Consider the following 17,695-nt stretch of genomic DNA (forward strand, 5'->3'; position numbering starts at 1 on the left):
TGAGAGTGAACCTGTTTTATTCAGTTCATGGTTAAAATTATTTTCAAAGTGAAGTGCAGCATTGGCACTATTTCTGTTTTGTTGATTATATATGACTTGGCCTTGCTGCCATAGAGTCAAAACCCAAGATTGTTTTTATAACAAATGTGAAGGCAGGGCTCTAGTGAATGATAGGCCTAGATTCAGTTAGTCCACAGAATAGTCATGATGAGTATGAGGCACACTGATAGGGTTACTTTGAATGAATGATCGCATTTATAAGAGTGTCCCGGCGCTAATAGTCCCATCTACCCTGCAGACGCCCCTAGATGCGGAATAACCAGGTTTTAAGCAGAATCTTAAAAACGGCTAGGTCAGTTGCGGAATAACCAGGTTTTGATCAATTTCTTAAAAACGGCTAGGTCAGTCACAGATCTGTTAGTAACCGGAAGAATGTTCCAGGCTTGGGCTACCCGGAACCTAAAGGAACTACCTCCAGACCGGGCACGGCATATTCGATGGAACGGAGGCAAGGCCCAAAGACGATGACCTCAAAGTTCTCTGTGGTACATATTGGGTTACTCTCCTTCTGAGATACCCAGTGCCACTACCTTGCAGACCCTGGAAAAATAACACCAGAGCCTTTAACATAATCCTCTTATTTACTGGCAACCAGCGTAATACCTTGAGGTGCGGGGATATATGAGTCCTGGGCTTAAGCTAAGTACCATTCTAGCAGCTGCATTTTGAGCCACCTGTAAATGAGTGAAAAGAAACTCAGGTAGGCCTAGGTAGAGGACATTAGCATAATCCAGTCTGGAAGTGACCAACGCCTGGACCATAGGTTTCCAGTAATCCAGTGGTAGAAGGGGAAGAAATGTCCTCAAGATACGCAGAAGGCCGAAGCAGGTGCCTACTAGCGACTGGACTTGGGATCTCATCGAGAGAGTACCATCCATCATAATGCCCAGATTGATTACAGTATTTTGCGCTGAGAGAGGAGGTGACATATCCTCAGGCCACCAGCGTCTCCACTCTTCAGAGGGTAGGGAGCCCAAAAAGATAATTTCAGACTTCTCCGGATTACATTTCAATTGATTCCTCCTTAGCCACTTAATCACCTTAGTGAGGCAAGTTCTAATCTTCTCACCCTCAAAGTCCGCTCCCCTATCACAGGTGAAAAGAAGCTGTGTACTTTAATCAGTCTTGGGTTGTATCTTCCTACGCTGTGGGAAAAGCAAACTCCCACATGTTTTAGCCCTTACATAACCTACCAAAGCAGAAAATTGCTATAGATTTTTCGGGATACCTAGAATCTCTCCCAGAAATTGCTGCAATATTCCACAGCTTATGAGTTGGCAACTTACTTAATTATAGAACTTTCATGGTCTTTTAGGCTCTGGCAGGCAGCCAGTCACCAACCCCCTAGGTCAGTAGAAGCCATCATATCCTCTCCTATGTCGAAAGAGGACATCTGCCATATTTAGCCTTCAGAGCAACAAACAGTGTGCCTATTGCTGCAAAGGCCAAAGAGTTTGTCGAGCAAGAACCATGTTTCTTGCACAGGCTTGGTGCAGGAATTTTTTCATGAAGTGCAAGGTCACAATGGGCCCAATGCGCAGGTAGTTTTCTCCCCACAAGTTAGGGTCATGGAACAATATTCATGGCCAGTACTACCATGATCCTGTATGGCAGTCATGGGCTGGAAAATCTATGAATGGTCAACCCCACTTCACCCAAATAGGGTCAGACAACGGCCACTATGACCAGAGAACCCTGAGAAAGATTTCCTAGGCTTCATTTTCAGAAACCATGTCATACACTTAGTTCCTAAGGCGGAAGCCGGGAACACACGTAACAGAGCTGGTATTTTTAAAAAAACGTTTTTAAACTTGCACTGTTGTTGCTGCTAAATTTCCTGTTGTTTTAAACCTATTTACTGTGAACTTGCACACGCGCCGTACTTTGAAGTTACCTCGTGGATGTCACATGCTGGGCATCGAGGTGAGACCGGACTTCTCTTTGGGACGGCCGCCATCTTGGGGCTACAAGGAGGAGGCGGTCTAGTTGTCAGCTTCATAGCTTAAAAGGACGATCTGTCTGCGCACGCACAACACTTAGTTCCTGAGGCGGAAGCCGGGAACACACGTAACAGAGCTGGTATTTTAAAAAAAAACGTTTTTAAACTTGCACTGTTGTTGCTGCTAAATTTCCTGTTGTTTTAATCCTATTTACTGCGAACTTGCACACGCGCCGTACTTTGAAGTTACCTCGTGGATGTCACACGCTGGGCATCGGGGGCGAGACCGGACTTCTCCTTGGGACAGCCGCCATCTTGGGGCTACAAGGAGGAGGCGGTCTAGTTGTCAGCTTCATAGCTTAAAAGGACGATCTTTCTGCGCACGCACAACACTTAGTTCCTGAGGCGGAAGCCGGGAACACACGTAACAGAGCTGGTATTTTTAAAAAAACGTTTTTAAACTTGCACTGTTGTTGCTGCTAAATTTCCTGTTGTTTTAATCCTATTTACTGCGAACTTGCACACGCGCCGTACTTTGAAGTTACCTCGTGGATGTCACACGCTGGGCATCGGGGGTGAGACCGGACTTCTCCTTGGGACGGCCGCCATCTTGGGGCTACAAGGAGGAGGCGGTCTAGTTGTCAGCTTCATAGCTTAAAATGATGATCCCTCAGCGCACGTGCAGCGGGTGCGCCGCGGGCGCGCCGAAGGCGCGCACAAGGCAAGCCCGTCTGCGCCTGTCCGCGCCCTTACAAGCCCCAAGCCCGAAATCCCTGCCCAAATTCACAGCAAAATTCACAGCACCCCGCCATTACCAACACGATTAGGCTACTCCTCAAAATTTCTAATGGATCACAGATTCCGTCAAATGCCACAGCCCACCACCCAAGCTAACTGTCTAGAATCATTCCCATCAAATCTGGAAGGACCAGTGTCTTGTAGAACATGCAATTTCGGCTGTAACTTAAATGACCCGTCTGTTCCTGATAAAATCATCTCGACTGACGCAAACCCCTCCAGTCCAACATTCATTCTCTGCAACGTAAGGTCTTTAGCTAAACACCCGATCGAAATCTGGGATATGATTACTTCATATTCCCCAGACCTATGTTTCTTTACAGAAACATGGCTAAACTCTTCAAACCACTCCCTGATTAGCTTAGCCATTCCCGACGGGTATAAATGTATTCACTTAGACAGGCAGGGAAAAATCGGGGGCGGGATCGCTATAGCTTTTAAAGACCACCTAAAAGTCAACTGGACTACCACTCACTGTTCGACTAGCCTAGAATTAGGCTTCTTCAGGCTGATCAGATCGCCATCGAACAGTTGGAATGGGGCCCTGATCTATCGCCCGCCGGGGCCCAAGACCGACTTCACAAATGAATTAGTGGAGTTGATAGCCCTACATACCATTGCGTCCAGCAACTCCATTCTGCTTGGGGATTTTAACTTTCATGGGGAGGCCTTAGAGAACCCTGAAACGGACAATCTCCTAAACAGCCTTAAACAAATCGGCCTTTCCCTCCTTTCAACTGCACCCACGCATAGAGCTGGTCACGCCCTTGACCTGATCTTTTCTAACATCATGCATCTTGTTGACTACCCCCCCCTCCCTTTAACATGGACCGACCATTTTATGGTCCCTTTCTCGCTGAGACAACAGCACTTAAAAGATCTATCGAATTCTGGACCCCGTTCTTCACAATTACGTAGACCCTGGAACAACCTTTCCCTAGAAGCTTTCGCGGCCACCTACCATGCCCTGCCCCAGGCCCCCCCAGCGCTAAGCGCTGAGGCTCCAGAATTGTTGAAGACCTTCTCGAACAATCTAACCACAGTCTTCGACTCTCTTATTCCTGAGAAAAAATTCTGCCCCTCCAAACATCGAACATCGGCCCCCTGGTACACAGCTGAACTTAGTGCTGAAAAATCCAGGTGTAAATCCCTGGAAAGATGCTGGAGAACCAGTAAGACCTCTACGGACCGTTTGATTTATAAACATTCATTATTTAAATATCACCAGAACATAAAACTAGCAAGAAAATCCTTCATATTTGCACAAATTGACCAAGCCACAAACTCTTCAAAAACACTATTTAATATAGTTAAGGAGTTTGTTAACCCTCAGGCTTGTAGGGCGCCTCAAATGGAATCACAGGACCTCTGCAACTCTCTTGCAACCCACTTTGAGGAAAAAATTTATCTGATCTATGCTAACTTCTCACCTTCAATAACCAAGATCAAAGTCCCCATCATGAACCCTGCCGTATCTAATCAAAAACATTTGTGCGTGCTTAAACAATTTGAACCTCTATCTGTAACGGAAGTAAACATCTTGCTTTCCTCGGCAAAATCAGGTTCTCCTGGTGACCTATGCCCCCCGAGAATCATGGCCCTTATAGCCCCATGTTGTGCTTTGGAAGTCCAAGCAATCTACAACAGGTCTATTAAGTCGGGCATTATCCCCCCCATCTGGAAGGAAGCGTTCGTTCGTCCCATTTTGAAAAAAACGACAGCAGATCCCTTTAGGCTTGTAAACTATCGGCCCATTTCATTTCTACCCTTGTTGGGCAAAGCACTTGAGGCAGCCATAAATAAACAGCTGAGCCACTACCTTGAATCAAATGATATCCTAGACCCATCTCAATCAGGTTATCGGCCTGGCTACAGCTCCGAGACTGCTATTCTAGCTGTCACGGATTCGTTGAGGCTAGAAATGGATACAGGAGGATCAGCCATTCTGGTTCTCTTAGATCTCTCCGCGGCATTTGACCCGATATCCCACTCTATTCTATCGGATAGATTGAGGTCCTGCGGTATACAAGATCAAGCCCTGAAATGGCTACAAAACTTCCTGACAGACAGCAATCAAACCATCATGCTTGGCCCTTTTCGATCGAACAAATATGGCCTGGCCAAAGGCGTCCCTCAGGGAACATGTCTCAGCCCTACTTTGTTCAATCTATATATGTCCCCTTTAGCAAAAATAGCCGAATCTTGTGGGTTTGAGATTATCTCATACGCAGATGATACCCAGCTTATCTTTAAAATCAATCCTAATGCTACGTCAGAATACCTCCGCTTTGCAGCAGGTATGACCTCCATCTCCAACTGGATGACTGAGAATCTGCTCCAGTTAAATCCAAGTAAGACAGAGATCTTATTGGTTGGGAAAGCTTCTCTTTCATGGTCTAAGGATTGGTGGCCACAAGAGCTTGGGGACAGCCCCGGTTCCAAAAAACGTTGTGAAAAACCTAGGGTTTACACTGGATCAGGCCCTCTCAATGAAAGACCACGTAGCTACTACTACCAGCTCATGTTATTTCAGTCTGCGACTCTTACGAAAGATTCTTCCTTACCTTCCCATCAAGTATCGAAGAACGCTAATTCAGGCAATGGTGATCAGCCGCCTTGATTATGGCAATGCCATGCTCGCCGAACTTGGCCCATTCCTGTTAAAAAAACTACAGGTCATCCAGAACACCGCGGTCCGGATGATTTTCGACCGTCCGCCAGGTACGCCTTCAGCCCCTCTCCTATTAGAGCTCCACTGGCTTCCCATCGTGAAACGATTCTACTTTAAGACCTGTTGCCTTACGTACAAAGGTTTGAACGGTACAGGTCCCAAATACCTGCCGAACAAATAAAAAAAAAAGACCTCCACTCTTAATTTGAGATCAAACGCCATGGAATTCTTGGAAACCCCCAGAATTCGACGCTCTCGTGCGGGGGCCAGAACTTTCTCATGTCTCGCTCCGCGTTACTGGAATTCGCTTCCCATTGCCATTCGAAACTGTCCCTCTCTCACAATTTTCAGGAAAAAATTAAAAACTTTCTATTCTCTACCTCCTAATATTTGTCTCGATGTGTCTCCCTCCCTCTTTTCCTCTCAGTGATTAACTAAGCATAGCGCCGAGTAGCCCCCGGGTGAGTCGCGCGCTCTAGAAGTACCCTTAACATAACATAACATAGCATACTCCCACCTCTAAATGGAGCGTGGGAACTGTTAATTTGTTAGACAGGAGCACCGGCAATGTATGATAGAATTCGTGCTTTGTCAATCGCTAAAGGACCCAATTTGTGGCTTCACCCTGATTTTCACTTGATTGTGTCTCTGGCAATCCATTTTAATATCTGACATTAATTTTGCCTACTTTAAAAGCCCAATTTGCCTCCTATAAACGTTCTGGGGTATGTTCTTGAAAGCATACCTGTAAAGAATTGGGTTATTAGTTGAAGGGGGTGAAACCCTTCTAAGAAGCAGCCACAAGTCTTGTTAGGGTGAAGTCACAAGCAAACCCAAATTAAACTATGTTTAACCCCCTAGTAGCTTGGCATCAAAGCAGTCAGGCTTACTTTAGAGGTAATATGTATGTATTTATGCAGTAAAGTATAGAGTAAACTTTCATAAATAAGTGAAGACCAAAACGTCAAAAATCCGATCAATTGAGCCAGAAATATGCAATTTTAAAGATTTTAGTTAAACTAATGCCAAAAAGGACAAATTGCCATTCACAGCTATCTGGTCATCCGAGATCGGTTGAAAAGAACAAGTTCAGGCCAACCACAGGTACCAGGTTAGCCCCGCTGAAAGAGTTACCATCACAGTCGAGCACAAAGAATTCAGTTTCTGGTGGATGGGGCTGCAATGAACAGGAGATCGTCGCTGATGACTGTCGAAGTAGGGTGGAGAGCAGGCTGGACATCATGAACGATCATCGCTGTACCAGAAAGACTCCATTGTGGACATCATTGGCTTTGTGTTGGTGGTCCCCGTGATCTGTAGCATGAAGTGCAGATCTTATGTTGCCGGGCGTCATTGGCAGTCACTGAAATGTTGGGTTCTGCCAGAACTGAGTGTTGGCGGGAAGCAAGAGCTTGGCGTTCATGATGAGCCCAAAAATGCCAGGGGGCTCAAATAAGCCACACCAAGGGTCGAGGACGTGGAGGCACTCCTTGGGTGTCAGGCACTCATTCCAACAGAGGCCAGCAAGGCTCACGCAGGTTCAGGCAGCAGGTCAGTTGGGCTTCTGGAGCAACTGCAGGGGGCCTCCAAAGCTGTTTATGTCCCTGTAGCTCAGTACAGGATGTGAGCTGACTGACCTTTGGAGTCACCTGGGATAAAAGGTGAAGGTCCAGTCTTTCATTCCAGCAAGCAGGGCAGCAGGCCGCAGGCAGCAGAGTAGCAAGGCAGCAGAGGGTCAGTCTTTCTGGCAGCACAGCAGTCCTTCTACTGTATCATAGACAGGTCCAGAAGTGTACTGAAGATTTGGTGTCTGAGGTCCAAAATAGATACCTGGTGCCCACTTTGAGGTAGGATTAGCTTCCTGAGGTTTGAACCCCCAGAGATACCTGGAATTTCCTGGCTCCCTGATCTAGCCCCAGATTGTCTGGGGCACAACAGACTAGTATCAAATCCCTTTGTGAGAGTGCTCAGGTAGAGATTTGGAATGTGCAAGTGTGGTAGGTGACGGCTCTTTCCCCTTATTAACTCAAAGTGGCCCATCCTGCCAGCACCTACTTTCCCTTTGTCTCACTGTCTGGGACACACACAGACCAACTGGCAGCTACACCAAGTCATGTGACCAAGGGACAGGCTGCATGCATGTAATGCTTAGGACAAGAAAATGCCAATTTTTTTAATGTAGCAATTTTAGAATTGTGACTAGAAATCCGATTCTTCCAATAAAGAGGGCTTTTAATCACAATTCCATAGGCACCAAACTCGAACCGTATGCCTGCTCCGAATTGAAAGTTATCCCTTATTAAATGTAATAAAGTAACCAAATGTTATCATTATGGGAGAGGTACCCTTCACACTAGTAAAACACACAATTAGTGGGTTTTTACTACCTGGGAATGTAAAACTTAAAAGTACTTTTTTTTAATACACTGCATCCTGCCCTCTGGGTAGTGTAGGGCCTACCCTATGGGTGACATATGTATTGAAATGGGAGGTTTGGTCCTGGCAAGAGGTTTATCTTGCAAGGCCGAAAAGGCAGTTTGAAACTGCACTCACAGACTGCAAAGGCTGACATGGGACATGTTGACAAGGCTACTTAAGTGGGTGGCACAATAATTGCTGCAGGCTCACTGATAGCATTTAATTTAAAGACCCTTGTTACAGGTAGCAACACTTTACTAGGGACTTATAAGTAAATTAAATATATCAACTAGGTATTCACTATGTTTAGAGGAGCAAGCACAAGCAAATTAGCACTGAGCAAGGCTAGCTAGGCCAGCAAAAATGAAGTCAGCAAAAACAGGAGACTGAAACCCAAAAATGCCAGGATGACAGGTCCAGCAGTCCTGATATATTAAAACCAGAGTTGGATGCATTTAAAGGGAATGTCAGGAAGGGCACACCAACAAGTAGATTAAATCTTAATAAGCTCCACTGAAGAGGCTACAAGGACCCTAAGGCCTCCAGGTTGCTTTTTCTATGGAACTGTAACATTTGTAGATGGTTTCCGGAAGGGTATGGATAAACATTTTTAAAAATAGGCCAGTTAAACAGTCATTAAGAAATGCTTGGATGCCCAAAAGAGGATCATGTAAGGTGTCCAACGTAGGGAGTCATGAATAATGAATAAATAAAGGGGAAAATATCCTGCCCATCTCATTCTTAGTATTTTACTTTCACTAGTCACAATTTCACTAATCTCAATTTATTATCAGGCCCATGGATAGCTACCCTATAAATGCTTGACTTGATCCTCTCATTTTAAGATTGGAGCCTCAAACATGTAAAAGTTTGTGAACTTTATGAATAATAACAGACCAACATTTGTATTCTGAGTCATTTTGGGAAAAGGTGGAAGATATTTTTATCAACCAAATTCATGTTCTTCATCTTAAGCTCAACTCCTTTTTCTTTCCCTTTTGTTTAGCATTTACTTTTGTCTGCAAAGTCCCAACGGGTTGAAATCTTTTTAAAACTTGAAACATGTATGTGAACTAACTCAGCTTTCCATCCAGTGACTTGGAGCCAGGTATTGGACATCCACGATTTAGGATCTTCCAGACAAAGAAAGTCTAATTCTATTTGGTGTCTATTGATTCAGATCAGGCCCTATCATTAGCATAAAAGGTAGTAGGGTGTTGAACACTCACATGCAGTTGAAACATGCAGTGATCCGCAAATTATGATTTAGAATCCTGGCAAGGTAAACTCAGCTCAGCTCTTCATCCTTCTGAGGTAGGTAAATTGAGCACTATTAAAATGGGTACAGTTGTCATTTACAGTATTTAGAAATGGTAGAAGTGTTGTCTGACATGCTATAAAACACATTATTATTATTATTATAATCATCTGGTGACAGCAGTATTTATTAGTGTTCTTATTTCAGCTATAAACATGTATGGAAACAGTGTGGACTACTGACGTACCCCCACCAGAGATGCTCTAGAAGGGTTTCAAAAAAGCCTCACTCTCCCTCTTCTCACTAATAAAATAACTAATCTCACCTCAGAGCAGCCCATCAAGTATTGTTACCAATTTTGTAGGGGTGGGTGTAAGCATAAGTTGCTGTAGTGTAATTACACACAATTACAGCACAAGTATGTGAGATTACATGAGGAGGGTATCCCACCATTTTTTTTTAGCAGAGAAGGTACCCTTGCATCCATAATGGACCCGAGGATGCATTTTTTGATATGCAACAGAACACGAACAGCAGCAGCCAGTAGAGTCTCGTGCTCATTAAGTTTGTTGTTCCTGTGCTCCGGCTGTTGGATTTTTTGTGCCAAATTACACATAATCACAGAAATGTGTTTAATCATTTAATTTTCAGTAGTTTTGCGTCAAAAGATAATGCTAAATTATTGAAATGACTCTGGCGGAATTAAAATTTCACCCAGACCTACAATTGAGATGTCACTAAGTAAATTTTAATCGACTGTGGCAAAGACTACAAAGATATTAAACAAGAGGAAATGTGGCATTTCCCCTCCATATAGATGTCATCTACTACATGGATAAGAATGGCTTTCATGTTTTGGGCTGGAAGAAAACAAAACTGTATTTGTTTTAGGGGAAATTAATACTTGTACTGCATTGTGACCGCCTTCTCAAAATCCTTGTTCAAAACTTGCAAGTCAGAAATAGGTCTAAAGGTCCTGAGACCAAAGATTTACCATGCTGCCATTAACTGGTTGTCTTGACCTGCTAGGTCATGCAACAAGTATCTGACTAAATGTTTGATGTAGTACTGTATTCTCCCCAACCTAACTTAAACTAGTGTTATTGGCATCATCATTTGTTCTTCTTTGCTTGAAGCAGGCAAACATAGTTAGATGTAAATGACAAATGTATTTATTTTTAATCTGTATTAAGAGTGTTTCCCAGTTATTGCATGTTGTCTCCAAATACATCAATTAAGTTTCCCTTTTTTCCTCTCCCTTGACATAATAAACTTCCCTTTCTTTTTTTTAAGTTTGATTTTATTAAGAAATAACAAGAAAAAATAACAGCAATAAAATAAATATCACCAATCCTTTTTGACAAATAAAAAAGTGAGTAAATAAAATAAAAAATGTGCAAGGATAGAACTATCAAGCTGTATACAAAAGAAAAATACATCATAGAAACAATAAAAGGTAAGGGACTAGGGAAATGAAAAACAAATTAATATAGAACAATTGAGAGTAACATGCAAATTATATGAAATACTTAACATTGTAAGCATAACAATAAATGAAGTTAAAAAAATATGGTAATAAACATTCGGTAATAGAGAAACAACTAATCATCCAAAAGTGGAGAGGCAAAGGGAGAACATGAAGGTGGTTTCCGTACATCATCTGATACATTTTTAGAAGCGGCAATGGAAGAGGCAGATTTAGATAAATAGGTTGTTAAGGGAAGCCATAAAAGATCCCTTTTGATTGCTAGCGATATAGGAGAGACATAGTTAGTAACTAGTCGGTGATGAAAACAAACAGCATTCCACCAGGATCTGAAAGCTTGTTTCCAATTTGATGTTATTAAGAGGATTGCAATAGCTAACAGTAATTTTAAAAATGTAAAACTTGGTGGTGATTGAGGCGTATGGGGAGAAATAGTACCTAAAATTATGTTTGTGAAAGAAAAGGGGATCTCAATTTGGGACCAGGCTCATTGCCAAATTTGATGGATTGAAGGACACTCAAACAACATATGTTTCAAGTCTGCAGCAGGGCAAGGACAGGACCAGCAAGTAGGGGATATTTCTGATGAGAAGGATGCCAAGGACACTGGGGAAAATAATATTCGATGATGAATGAAAAAAAGGGTTTGTGTGGTATTGGCAGCACAAGAACTTTTGTGGAGTTTAAACCATATTTTATCCCATGTAGTTATTGGGAATTCTTGTGATAAATCATTTTCCCATGCCAGTTCAGTCTTTAATTTTTGTCTGTCTGGGGGGAAAAGTAATGATTTGTAAATATTGGATGCTGAGGGCGAATTATGCAGTATTGAGAGTACGTTTCTGTAAGTTACAGGAAAATCATGAGTACTTGGTAAATTATGGAGAAACTGAATAAGAGAAGGATAAAGAAGATTATATTGCAGTCTAGAGGGCGATGGTAGAGAAAGTTTAGATTGGAGATCAGAGAAAGTAAGGGGTTGATCATCAGATAGGAGTTGAGATATCCAACTTAGGCCTCTAGAATGCCAGGTTTTCCAGTGTATAGGACGGCTATGAATCCGTAATGATTTATTATGCCAAATACGTTGTTGATGGAGGGAACTAGCAGAAGGATACAATGAAGATCGTAGATTAATCAAAAGTTTACGAGAATGAGAGATGACAGGGGACCGCAAAGAAGCAGAGTTGGTATTGAATGATAAGATCTCTTGGAAATCAAAGGGGGCAATCAGAGAATTTTCCGTCTTTAACCAGAGAGGAGGATATAAAGGAAGATCCAGAGATATCCACCTAGCGGCTTGTTTTAGTGAAAAATTACAGTGGTGAGTTTTAAAATGGGGAAATCTAAGTCCTCCACTAGGCCTATCTTTCTTTAAAGAGGACAGGGCTATAGATGATGATTTACCTTTCCATAGAAATTTTATCAAAGTGGAATCAATTTTCTTAAAATAGTATTGAGGAATGTGGATAGGAATCATGGAAATAATATATAATATAAGAGAGGAAAGCATCATTTTAATTGAGTCTAACCGACCCCACCGAGATGGGAAAAGGGGATGCCAACGACTAATAGTATCATTTAATTTTTTAATAATATACTCAAAGTTTAACTTTAATGTTTCTGCTATTAAAGATGCGAACCACAAGCCCAGATTTTTGATTTTTATTGGTTGCCAAGAGAAACCAGAATGTTCGAAAAGATGCTTTTGACAAAAAATATTTAAAAGCAAAATTTTGCATTTGTCAGAGTTTAGACGATAGCCTGAGAGTTTAGAAAAGGAGGCGACCTGTTGAAGAAAGGGATTAAGAGAGGATTCAGGGTTAGAACAATATAAAAGAATATCACCAGCATAAACTGACATTTTGACCTAATTAGGACCAAATTGAAACCCTGTAATACGATCATCCTGCCTAATTTTAGTTAAAAAAGGTTCCAATGCTATAACAAATAATAATGGAGATAAAGGGCATCCCTGTCATACCCCCCTACACAATGGAAAGTAATCAGAAGTTTTACAGATAACAAAAATTGAAGCTTGGGGACCTGAGTATAATACAAAAATTAAACCAATTAATTTAGGAGGAAAACTAGCCCATTTCAGAGCATGAAAGTCCCAACCAATCCTATTAAATGCTTTTTCTACATCTAAGGTGATCGCGGCAATAGGGCGATCCAAGGCAGAAGCCTTGCTTAAAACATCAAAAGAGACCCGAGAATTGTCAGATTCAAGTCTTCCTTTAACAAAACCTGCTTGTTCAGGGCCAATGAGATCGGGCAGAATAGGATCAATACGAATTGTCAAAATCTTTGCGATGATTGTATAATCTGTGTTAACTAAAGAAATAGGCAGGTCATTCTTAGAAAGTGAGTGATCCTTATCCTTATCGTCCTTGGGAATTAAGCAGATCAATGCTCCTTGAAACGTGCAGCTAGAAGAATCATTATCCACGAAAGATTGGAATAAAAGTAAAAGATTCGGCAAAAGAATTTTCACAAAATGAGTATAAAATTCAATGTCAAAGCCATCAAATATAAATTCCCAAAGACTCAAAATCAATGTGGAAGAGAGGGAATGGAACGAAAATAGGAAAGAAAGTCAGATTATTCTGGTAATGATTCAGGAGTATAAAGATCCCTATATAAGGAAACAATTTCATTTAAAATATACTTATCTTTGAAAATAGGAGTGGTGGCAGAACCTTGCAAAGATTCTATTTTTGTTCTTTTTTAAGTAGTTTACCAGTAGTTTCACCATTTTGTCTTGGCCTCCATAATAGCGAGAACTACTTTTCAGTAGATTATTGGAAGCTGTATCAGCAGATAATTTAATAAAAGTAAGTTTAGCACTAATAAGATTTTTCAAAGAAGACTCATTATTAGAATGATAAAATGTGTATTCTAATTGAGAGGATTGGGTTTCTAAGGATTTTTTTCTATTGTGATACAAAATTTATAATAAAACCTCTGGAAGCTGCTTTGAAGGAATCCCAAAATATCACAAAGAGAGAATCTAGTGTATTGTTGATAGTGAAAAACTCAGAAGCAAAGGAGTTGAATGTGTGACAAAAATTAGGGTCAAGGAGTAGGGAATTGTTAAAATGCCATCTTCCTGGATAGGGAGAAAAGGAGATTAGATCAATATAAAAAAAACAGTAGCGTGCTCTGAGATTAGGATTGAGCCAATTTCAGATTGAATGGCATGTTGGGCCAGGGATTTGCGTAGGAAAAGGTAATCAATACGGGATTGTGAATGATGGGCGGCCGAATAAAAACTATACTCTCTAAGGTCAGGATTACAAAGTCGCCAAATATCAACTAACGCTTTGCATCATACTGTGGAAGCAAATTGAGATTGCATTTTAGAGGGGACAAACTTAACTTTAGAATGCCTATGCAAAATGGGATCAAGGATTTGATTACAATCACCACCAAATATTATGTAGTTATCATCATATTAAAGTAAGCTATCAGATATATTAGTCCAGAAAACCTTATTGACCGAAGAAGGCCCGTACACATTAAAAATATCTAAAAGGAATCCTACCTATAAGACGTTTAACAATAACCCAACGTCCTTCAATGTCAGCTTCCTGGTGAAAAACAGAAATATGTAGTTTCAATTTCTTATGACATAAAATCAAGACTCCGTTTTTCTTACCCAAAGCTGGAAAATCAAAAACATGCCCCACACAGAATCTCGTCAACTTGGAGGCTTCAGTTGGACAAATATGAGATTCTTGGAGTATAGCAATATCAGTTTTTAACTTTGCTAGGTGAGATAGCACCCGTTGCCTTTTAATAGGCATATTAAATCCTTTAATATTCCAGGTAGTGACCCGAAATGTATTTTAACAAGAAAAGTATAAACAAACTGTATGCTTACAGAGTTAAATTTGAGTGAAGTATGTATAAGGAAAAAGGGCGAAAGAAATGAAGCAATTGTGTTAGAAAAGAAGAATTGAGAAATGAGAGAGTAGAGTAGAAAAGATAAAAAGGAGAAAAAAAGAATGATGATGGAATCATACAAGAACGAAACGATAAAAAAGGGATAAGATAGAGAACAAAGAGACAGTACAAGTCATACAAATGACGACTGAAGAACATATCTACAAATACAAGACAAAATGGGGAGTGACTACACCAGAAGATGACGACGACAGCACAGGAGCTCAACTGAACTCTTGAGGAACCATACTCAAAATTTCGACATAAAAGGGAGACAAAATAGATAACGGATTTGTAAGAACAGAAACCTGTATATGAAAGGAGAAAGAACAACAATATAAGAAACAACACTTTAGAAAAAGAGAAAAGAGAAAAATACATAGAAAGAGAAAGTACTAGATCATTCCGAAAAAATAAGTAAGACAAAACTCAATGTATAAATAATACAGGAAAACATCCACACATGTCATAGCAAAAATAATAATCATGCAGGTTTTGAAGTGTCCATGAAAACAGCTCCATGGTGACGGAGGAATTCTTGTAATGCCGCTGGGTCCTCAAAAGTAGTACTCTTTTCTTTGTATGTGACTTTGAATATGCATGGTTGTGGAAGACCAAATCTGGCATTGATAGCGCGTAATTGGGGACGCAGATCAAGAATTTTTTTCCGACTGTCAGCCATGATTTTAGCCACATCCTGGGAGAAAAAGAGGCAATGGCCTTCCCAAACAATTTGTTTTTTAGACTTGACAGCAGACAAGACTTGTAGAAGGTCAGTATATTGTAGGAATAACATAATGACACTAGGAGGCTTTGTAGAAATTTTTGGACCAAGCCTGTGTGCTCTTTGAATGTTAAGAAAAGTAGTAGCAGGTAAGTCCAAAAGCTTAAGCAGAAATGACTGGAAAAAGACGGTTGGGTTTGAGCCCGCAATATTTTCAGGGCCACCATAAATTCTGAGGTTGTTCCTGTGATTTAGATTTTCTAAGTCCTCAGCCTGTTCCACAATAAGCACTCGTGAATCCAATGAAGACCATTTGTCATTCAAAAAATGTAGAGTCTTGTTAGTGTCCTCTATGTAAGGTTTTAAAGCACAAATTTCCTCAAGAACTAAATCCATGGAGTTTGAAGAAGAATTTACTGGTGAAGGAGGATCTATTTTTGGCCGTTTGGTAGAAATTGCAGGTTATTTGCTTGAAAGTTGAGTTTTTGGAATGGTGCCTGACGAATGTTCAGGTTTCTGAGAAGTGTCTTCCATTTCATTGAAGTTGGAGTCTGAGCACGCAGTAACTTTGGAAGAAGCAATAAGCTTAAGGTTTCTCAGTCTCCCCATAAAGGGACGTTGGAGTTTAGTGAGTAAAAAATTGAACTAAACTCTTTAGGAACGACTCTCTAATCTGCTTAGCTCGCTGCAAGAAAATGCAGTAAAGAGTCAAAATAAAGAAAGAGGCTTAAGATCTATTATTTATGATGTATAGAAATATTTCAAAATGCTGCAATAAAATTTCATAGCATTTAGGGTTTAAAAGACCTCCTCAAAAATGCCAACATAAGCTGCAGAATGATGGCCATCATTAATTGAAGAAAATCTACTTCCTGCAGCAGGTCAATCATACCACAAAATGGCTGCTGTTTCAAAGGAGGTAGAATATACCTTTCACAAGTAAAGAGAGAAAAGTTAAAGGAGTTAAGTCCAGGTAGTTGAGAAGATTTACTTGACCTTCAAAGCAAAACAAACATTAGATAAGACTTAAGTATAAAGAAATTGAGCATAGTGAGACTTGCAGGTAAAACAGAGATCCTGATGAGGAGAGCTCAAAGTGGCAACCATTTTACAGAGAAAACGGGTCAAATATTCAAAATAGCCCAAAAAAATGAAAAATGGTATTTAAAGAGTAGAAAAGTTCACTGCTGTGATGTAGAGCAGAAAACCTACAACATTTTAACAAAACAAAGTTACGTCGGGAACGGTGACGCGGAGCCCCACAGCTACGCGGCTATCTTGTTTTGCGCCTTGGCCATGCACCCATAAACATCCCTTTCTAGCTTTTGTAGCCCTGCATTCTTACATACTACCAAGGACTCAGGAAGTCATTAACAGTTTACAAGCATGAGAGCACTGCCAAAGATGCAGTTCCTTCAATCAGGGACATGCTGGGTTTACATTGGCCTCTTGACCCACAGGTCACATTTGTGCTCACCTAGATCTTTTGGGATGGGGTGACCGTTACCTGTTTGCACTAGCCAGGTAAGGATAATGCATAATGACTCCCATTTGCAAGATGTAAACTCCATGTGTGTTAGGGCCATTGTTTTCTGAGATGCCAATTAGGGAGTGTTTGTTTAAAAAAAGAATTGGTCAAGTTTCTTATACAAGTTTATTTGTATATTAGTCCTTGGAACCAATACAAATAATCACCACGTTTGTAAATCACACACATTCAAATATCTATTTAACTTCTTGTGGGATTTCATTCAGAGCTGTCCATGTTTCTCATTATTATTATTATTATTATATATAAATTTATTAAGCGCGCAGCTACCCGTGGGTTTCCCGGCGCTGAAGCATAGCAATGTAGAGCAGGCATGGGTACAAAGAGAAAGTTACAAGGAAAACAACCAAGTTTTCACTCCTTTGCGGAACTTAAGATAGCACATTTCAGACCGCAAAGGAATAGGAAGCGAATTCCGGAGTGAGGGCGCCAAATACGAGAAAGAGCGCCCACCAACTCTGGTGCGCTTAAAACGAGGGACAGCAAATCTGCACTGAAAGGAGGATCTGAGAGTACGAGAGGGACAGTATTGGTGAACTAAAGTGGATAGGTAATGGGGAGATTTACCAGCTTTGATGCGATGCATGAAGCATAAAGCTTTACATTTAGATCTAGATTCTATGCGTAGCCAATGCAGGCTGCGCAGAGCAGAGGAAACAGATGCAGATCTGGGCAAATTACACAGTAAACGGGCAGCCATGTTTTGTACCACTTGGAGCTTCCGGGAGACCTCTTTGCAGGCACCCATAGTTCTCATAGAACATAAAAAGCATCCTTCACCCACTAAGAGCAAAGCATTAAAATTCACTAAAACTATTAATTCGTGACAATTCAGTTTTCTCAA

The sequence above is a fragment of the Triturus cristatus genome, chromosome 6 (assembly GCF_964204655.1).
Source record: "Triturus cristatus chromosome 6, aTriCri1.1, whole genome shotgun sequence".
NCBI lineage: Eukaryota > Metazoa > Chordata > Amphibia > Caudata > Salamandridae > Triturus > Triturus cristatus.